Here is a 9,361-nt window from a genome sequence, read left to right on the forward strand (position 1 = left end):
CCTCAGCACAAAACCTGAATGAGTGGTTGCATACCAGCTCCTTTTATACCCGTATGTCCAGGGGAGTGGCATGCAAATTCCACTCGCCAATTCCCATTGGACTTTTTTCAAAGATCAGAGGTGTTTAGGGCTCCCAAGAGTGACCCCTAGTGTCACTACATCGACACAACGTCTCATTCCCTCCATCAAGGAATGGAGGTTATGAAAGTAACCAGGACGTTTTGTTGACTGAAATAATAAAAAAGTTGTGCTAGTGTAAATTAAACGTTTGTGTCATTTGAAATCACGATTTTGCATTCTTTTTAGGGCTGCAACTAATGATTATTTTGATAATCGATTAATCTTTGGAAAAAAAAAATATTCCCTGTATTTTATTAAAATGTGTTTATTAAAAAACATAAATTTAGGGCATTACAATTTATTAGTTAAGGGCATAATCATTTATCTCATAAATTTAGGGCATAACAATTAAATAATTAAGGGCATAAAAAATTCATCTCACGATTTGGTTCGATTCACAGTACTAAATTCAGAATTTGATACTGTCACAATACTTTAAACGAAGACTGAATGAAGAAAAGTTAAGTCTGAATATTTGTTTGAATTACTTTTAATACACATTTAAAACCATTCCTTTCCAGTACTTGTAAAACTCAACATAATGTACTGTTCATTCGAATGCAAAATGATCCATCAGGGATAGAGTGGGATTAAAAATCACCCCAACAGATGGGAATGGTAACACTAGAATAGAAATATTAGGCTAATTATTCTGCTTAGCTGAAATTATAGTTATTGCTTACACACTGTCACTGATTACAAATTAAAAGCATTTAAAATTAATATTGTAAGTTTTAAAATAATATGGTCACTGATTACATTTATTTTCATAAAATGTTATTTTCAAAATTACATTTTAATGACAGTGCATGCTTATCCTGTTAAATAATGTGTGTCATAATATACATTTACTGATGAAATCAGACAATACATTTGTCTGATTTCAGATAGTTGTGTGTATGTTACTGGAGTCACATGGATTAGGCTATTTTTATGCTCACTTGTGTGATTGTTGGAGCTTCAAAATGTTGGCACCTGTTCACTTGCATAATATGGACCAAAACAGCTGCAATGTTCTTCTAAAAATCTTCATTTGTGTTCTGCTGAAGAAAGAAAGTCATAAACATCCGGAATGACGAAAGGGTGAATAAATGATGAAAGAATTTTCATTTTTGGGTGAATTATTCCTTTAAAGCCCGATGTGGCCCCTGTACCAAACAACTTTTCCCACCCCTGCTCTACCTCCTCTATTGTACGGGACATGACATGCCAAGTGACCCTGCTTCTTTTAGTGTTTTTTGCATTCCTTGCATTGTTTTGAACATGTTTTATGCACAACAATAATTCGCTCTGTTGGCATTAAGGGCATTTTTAGATCCTACACATAAATTTATTTCAATACATATCAGCTCCCATGCACTGCAGCTTGGGCCATGTTTTATTTTTCTGCTGCTACTTGTTTCAGTCATTTTTCAAACGAGTTATTATGCAACACATTTTTAACTAGGCTGTAAAGTGAGGTCACTGACAAAGCTTCCCGTGCTCGCAGCACATATCCAACTAATCGATAATTAAATTCTTTGATGATGATTTTCATTATCAATATTATCGATTAGTTGCTGCAGCAATAATTCTGTTCAAGTCATGTGTCAACTGACATCATCAAGCTTTGGGTTGTGAGTTTCCGGATTGTCCACCATCTTGTTTTCCCACATGAAGACAGAGAATACCCTTGACATATGCTTATTTAACATAAAAGGGGTAATGACATGCATTTATATTATATGAATTTTCCTTGAGGTTCACTTATAATATTAATAATATATTTGTCATACATGATCATATTCCACCCTCATTCTGCCCCTCTGTCAGAAACACTCGGTTTTGGTGCTTCTTCTCCTTTAAGACTTGACAGTAAATGCCCACTATTGTGATTGGCTCTCTACTCTTGACTAACCTGCTCTCTCCTTGACATCTCACTACTCACCGCTACCAGGCAGGCTATGGAAGTGATATAGTAAAGCAGGCCTTGATGTGTTTTTGTGGAGGCAGTCAGATGCAAATGTAATGAACAAGTCATTTTGGCAGCTTGGTTTCAACAAATGCTCTTTTTGCAGTGAGGAGGAAGTTTTGAGTTCTGAAACCTAGAGAATGTTTTATAATGCAATGACATCTTATATGTCAATTGATCAAAAAAATAAAATTGATTCCTCATGTCATGACCCATTTGAAGTGTTAATATATGCATTTATTGAATATATTTGTGATTTTTAAAGACTGATTAGGGAAGTCACTCTAGTTAAATCTGTCTCGTTTATCAGAAAAGGATGGAGAAAATCCTTTTTAAAGGCTATAGTGTTAATAAACTACAGATTTACAACAAGTGACCCAATTTATCCACTAATAATGGAGCAGCTTTGTCCAAGAAAGACCTTGTACAGCTGACGTGTGTATAAGTGTGTAATAACATGTTCCAGTTGTGTCACCGAACAGAACTGCAAAAATAATGACTAATGAATAATGAGTTTTCAACAGGTTTCCCAAGCACTCCCCCTGTCTTCCATCGGTCAACGAAACAGTTAGTCCTGCCCCAACCTCATGCCATTGGTTGAGCCAAAGTTGCTGTATAAGACTGGCTGGGATGCTCAAACAAACAGAGGAATATTAACACGTCTGGGACGTCAACCTATGAATGGCTTAATTATAGTGAAATAATAGTGGAATAGTAAGAAAGTATTTTAACAACCAAAATTATACACATCACCTTTAAAGATGCTGTGTTCTGTTATTTTTTTTAAAAATAAAGCACCAGGAAATTCAGCACTTTTCTATTGACACCAGAGTGTATATTTCCTCTACTCCTTGATCTATCCAGCTAAATTAGAGCTTTATTCTCTGTTTGGAAGGCTAAGAGCCTCCTCTACTGGACACAAAACACTCAAACACAAACCCATGGGAGACACAAATGGTTTATTTACCTAACATTATTCAATGTGCACTATTAAATGAACACTATTCAATTAACACTACATGTGTCTATTTTATATCACCTATATTTCTCAATGACAAAATACCACAACCTGGCTCAAGATTATATTTTTAATTATTTATTTATTTTTTTCTATTAGCTGTGCTCCATTGTACATTGTATTCCTACATCCACACAACATTCTATGAGATACAGTGTGTTTCACTTCAATACTTATCCTTGAACTGCTTGCAAAATTCAAGAATATGATAACTGTTAACTGTTTAAAGCCAGAAACATACTATGCAAGCAGGCAAACACAGACATGGATGCTTGGCCAATGCATTGCAAACACATGGTCCCATTGTTGCACAAGTGTTTGTAGCTTGCTAGCCTGCTTAGCATTGCTTATTCTTATACGTTCATCATTTTATCCTTTGCCATTTTAGCGCGTGCTTCGGGTTTTTCCTCTTTTCTACTGTTTCAACTGCATGTAATGCACCCACTGAGAATCATGTTGAAAGAGCCTTAATAATAGCCTTAATTATGTTGTAAGGAACGTGGAAATAGAGACTCCAGCCACTATTGTTAAATGCATTTTGTTGGCTCGGGCTTCTGACATCAGATCAAATTTACAAGTGCTGGCTAATGCTAAACATGGATTTTCTAAAATTGTTATTCATGTCGGCACTAACGATGTCTGGCTTTGCCAATCAGAGATCACTAAAGATAATGTTAAAGAGGTGTGTGAACTCGCCAAAACGATTTCAGACACTGTAATATGCCCTCCTTACTTGTCATGGTGAGGAGGTTTATAGTAGATTAGTGTCACTGAATGGCTGGATGTCTGAGTGATGTCTGGAGAATAGCACAGGATTTATAGACAATTGGAAGAGTTTTTGGGGTACACCTGACCTGCTAAAGAGAGATGGACTCCATCCCTCCAGGGATGGTGCTGCTCTCCTCTCTAGTAATTTGGCTCATAGCCTTAATAGTGATAGTATTTGATTAACTGGGGCCCAGGTCAGGAAGCAGACAAACTGGTTAATCCGAATGTCTACTAGCAGCCTTGAGACGCCACACAGGTCACATAAACTACAACACATAGAGACTGTATCACCTAGATATCATATAGAGACTGTGTCTGTTCCCCGAAGTACCAAACACAACCCCCCCACACTAAATAATTTAGAAAATAATTGTTTATTAGAAAAATTAAAAAAAATGAAGATACACATCATAAAAAGGTAGGGCAACTAAACATTAGATCTCTTTCTACCAAAACACTACTTGTAAATGAAATGATTACAGATCATAGTTTGGATGTGCTCTGTTTGACTGAAACCTAGTTTAAACTGGATTAATATTAGTTTAAATGAGACAGGTCGAGGAGGTGGTGTTGCTACAATTTAATGTGAAGCTTGTGGTGTTACTCAGAGGACAGAATATAAGTTTAAGTATTTTGAAGTAATAATGCTTAATGTGACACCATCAGATATAAATAAAAAAAATATCTGTCGTCTTTTGACCTTGCTACAGTAGATAGATCACCCGGGCCATACTCAGATTTCCTTGGTGAATTTGCAAATTTTCTATTATATCTAGTAATTAATGAAGATATAGCTTTAATTGTTGGTGACTTCAACATTCACATAAATAATGTAAATACACATTGGGATTAGCATTTATTGATATTCCCAACTCTCTTGGAGTCAACAAAATGTTACAGGACCAACTCATTGCCATAATCATATGCTAGATTTAATTCTTTCATATGGAGTTTATGTTGATGCTATAGAAATTCTACAGCAGAGCAATGACATCTCAGATCATTACCTCGTCTCTTGTTTACTGCGATCAGCCACTCACTCAATCTACACCATGCTATCATTCAGGTAGAACTATTCTTTCGACCACTAAAGACAGCTTCACTAATAATCTTCCAGAATTGTCTCACATACTCAGTAAGCCAAAAAGTCTAGAAGAACTTGATGTAATAACAAAAAAAATATAAATACAGACTTCTATAGCACTCTTGATAGTGTCGCCCCCCTTCGATTAAAGACAATTCAAGAAAAGAAAGACCCACACCATGGTACAATGATCACACTCATGGTCTCAAGAGAGCAGCTTGGAAAATGGAGCGCAAGAGGAAGAATACAAATTTAGAAGTATTTTGTGGTGCATGGAAGGATAGTGTTTGTAGCTACAGACAGGCACTAAATGCTGCCAGGTCAGAATATGTTAGCAAACTCATAAAAAATAACCACAACAATCCTAGGTGTTTATACAGTACTGTGACTAAATTTGTTAGGAATAAAGCATCAACTGAACCAGATATTACAACACAGTATTAATGACTTCATGAATTTCTTTACAGATAAAACTGAAATAATCAGAAATAAAATTGGGACTATGTAATCAACACACAGCACCTCAGAAAACAGTGCCTCATAATTTTCCTCATGAGCAACTTTAATCCTTCGATGTCATGGGTCATGAAGAGCTAACAAAACTTATCAAAAATCAAAAGCCACAACATGTGGAGGGCCTGGGTAGCTCAGCAAGTAAAGACGCTGACTACCACACTTGGAGTGCAAGTTCAAATCCAGGGCATGCTGAGTGACTCCAGTCAGGCTTCCTAAGCATCCGACTGGCCCAGTTAACCTCCTTGTGGTCGCTATAATGTGGATCTCGCTCTCGGTGGGGCACGTGGCGAGTTGTGCGTGGATGCCGCAGATAATAGTGTGAAGCCTCCACACGCGCTAGGTCTCAGCAGTAACGCGCTCAACAAGCCACATGATAAGATGCGTGGATTGACTGTCTCAGACTCGGAGGCAACTGAGATTCGCCCTCTGCCACCCAGACTGAGGCGAGTCACTACGCCACCAAGAGGACCTACAGCACATTGGGAATTGGGCATGCCAAATTGGGGAGAAAAAGGGGAGAAAATCCACACAAAAAAAGCCACAACCTGTATGTTAGATCCAATACCAACTAAGCTCTTAAAAGAGGTATTCCCTGTAATTTCAGAACCTCTTCTTAATATTATTAACTCCTCGCTATCCTTAGGACATTTCCCAAGAAACTTTAAAATGGCAGTTATCGAACCGCTTATAAGAAGCCACAGCTTGATCCTGGAGAATTGGCTAATTACAGTCTGATTTCAAATCTACCATTTATGTTGAAAATACTAGAAATGGTAGTGTCCTCCCAACTATATTCATTTCTACAGAGAAATGGTATATATTAACAATTTCAGTCAGGATTTAAGCCCCATCACAGTACAGAGACTGCACTTATCAGAGTTCACGGCATTCTCTTGAATAGACTGGAGATTATGTTGGCATTAGTGGATTTGCATTAGCATGGTTTAGGTCCTATTTATCAGACTGCTACCACTTTGTATGTGTAATGAGGAATTGTCAAATCAAACAAAAGTTAAGAATGGAGTGCCACAGGAATCAGTTTTAGGACCTCTGCTTTTCTCCTTATACATGCTTCCCTTGGGAGATATTATCAGGAATCATGGAATAAGTTTCCATTGTTATGCCGACGATACCAACTTTATATTTCTTCTAAACCCAACGCAAATTCACAATTCTACAAATTAGCAGAGTATATCAATAAAATCAAAGATTGGATGGCCAGAAATTTCCTTCTACTCAATTCTGACAAAACAGAGGTACTAATTATTGGAACAAAAACCTCTAAAAATAAGTCGCTAAAATATCATTTGACTCTCGATTAGTGCCCGACCGATATATTGGTCGGCCGATATTATAACTTTTTTCAGAAAAGCTTTATAATTGCTTTATAATTGGTGTCATTACATAGTTTGTCCAGCAGTGCGTGCTCCGACTCCATTGTTTACAGAGCTGACTCTGAGCTGACGGTGGCTCTGCAGACAGGGCAGAGTTAAGCTGTGTGTCTTCAGGGTAAATTGCAAACTAGTTTGTGAAATACATACTGGAAAGTTAATAAACAATGACCCCATCATTTTTTCCTTTTCAATATTACTAATATAATGTTAACCCTGTTCCTGACAACCATGTCACTCATGTTTATCTTTGATATCGTTTGCTATGTTAGCCAGCTATAGTTTGTCAGTGCATTAAGTAATGTAGCAGATTGAAAGGTAACCATCAGAGCATCTTTTTGCAGCTCAGTAGACAACGGTGCGGTGGTGGATTGTGTCTGTTGAGTGTTGATTTCACACTACGCTGTTACCTAGTTGGTGAGACACATTTTTTATTTTCTCAGCGTTCATTTCTAGAATTTGTTGACAATGTATAATAATAATGTCAAATATTCTTTGATAAAAATATTTAAGAAAGCAGCCTTCTGAGTTCCTTTGCAAAGTCATATCAGTGCAAAATTGGTGAAAAATCCACATAGAAAATGTCTGTTTTCATTCCAGCTCAAAAATGAACTATATTGGCCACCATATCGGTAATCTGTGAATTTTCCCTCTCTAAAATCGGTATCAGTATCAGTCTCAAAAATCCCATATCGGTCGGGCTCTACTCTTGATGGATGTACTGTTACGTTGTCTTCTACAGCGAAGAACTTAGATTTGATACCAATTTGTCCTTTGAAAATCAAATATCCAGTGTTTGTAGAACAGCATTCTTCCACCTCAGAAATATTGCTAAGTTACGACACATGCTCTCTGTTGCTGATGCCGAAAAACGAATTCATGCGTTCATGACCTCAAGACTAGATTATTGTAATGCATTACTGGGAGGATGTCCTGTAAGTTCAATAAATAAACTTCAATTGGTTCAAATTGCAGTTGCCAGAGTGCTGACTAGAACCAAGAAATATGATCATATTAGCTCCATTTTATCATCATTACATTGGCAATCTGTTAAATTTCGTATTAACTTTTAAATTCTGTTAACTACATACGAAGCTTTGAATGGTCTAACTCCACTGTAACATGTGCTGGCAATGGCAATGACGAAGACGATGATGTGAAGATGAGAGAACCCAAGTGCAGTTTATTTACAAAAGTGAAACCAAAAAAAAACCCTAACCATAAACGTGATCTAACAAAAACATGAACTTGACATAAACTAGACTTGACTATGGCTTGACAACAAAGTTACATTCACATCTACATTCAATACTTGACCAAAGACAATGGAAAACATGAGGGCTTAAATACAAGACATGGGAGAACACATGACAATGAAAACCAATGAACAGACAGAACTGATAACAAGCTAACAAGACAATTAACCAATAAACCAATGAAAACATGACACATGAACATGGAGGGAAAACATGAAATTCACATGACCAGGGAACAGGAACTAAACTTTTCAAAATAAAAGACATGAATCAACAAAATACACATGACATCCACAGTAATTAAGTGACCTTCTGACATGCTGTATTACATCACGTTCATTACAATCGCAAAATTCTGGCTTGTTATTAGTTCCTAGAATATCAAAATCCACAAAAGGTAGATCATTTTCCTATTTGGCTCCTAAACTATGGAATAGTCTCCCTAACGCTGTTCGGGATGCAGACACACTCACTCACTCACTCACATGTTTTGATTCATATCCTGAGGTTAACAGAGCCAGCTAGATCCAGCTCCATTCCTGCTTGGTGTCGGACTCCACTGTTATGTATCTATGTGATGACTAAATGCAGCAGGTGCTAGCCAGACATCACTTCAGTCTTTTACGTGGACTTCAGAGGATGAACTGATGCCAACTCCAATTGTAAGACATCAGATACTTCATATGCCACTGCCTGAACCTTGGACTTAGGATGGACCCCACTGAACCTCACCGAAATGACATGCCGGTTGAACTGCGATGCACCTCATTGATCTCTGCCAGCATCACCTTGAAATGGAATACATAGACTATCATTTAATTGCCAACAAAAGCCTTCATCAGCCAACTTACAAAGGACAATTAATCTATGTGAACTTCTGCAGTTAATCCAGGATGGACTTCAAAGACATTAGTCATTAATCTTACAGTTTATAAAAAAATATTTTTTTAAACACTGGTCATTATCACTTACTTGGTTTTAAACCATGATTTGCACTGCACACAAATAACTAACACTGGCATTATATTCATGTTGTTTAGCCAGAGGGGAACTGGCCCCACAGTGAGCCTTGTTTCTCCCAAGGATATTTTTCTCCATTAACCAACATCTTATGGAGTTTTGTTTTCCTTGCCACAGTTGCCTTCAGCTTGCTCACAGGGGTTCTAAATACAATTATTATTTAATTATTTGATTTTTATACAAAATGTATAATCATATTTAATCAAACTACACAGTCTGGTACCGCTGCTGTCTGGG

This window comes from Myxocyprinus asiaticus, chromosome 37 (assembly GCF_019703515.2).
Source record: "Myxocyprinus asiaticus isolate MX2 ecotype Aquarium Trade chromosome 37, UBuf_Myxa_2, whole genome shotgun sequence".
Classification (NCBI taxonomy): domain Eukaryota; kingdom Metazoa; phylum Chordata; class Actinopteri; order Cypriniformes; family Catostomidae; genus Myxocyprinus; species Myxocyprinus asiaticus.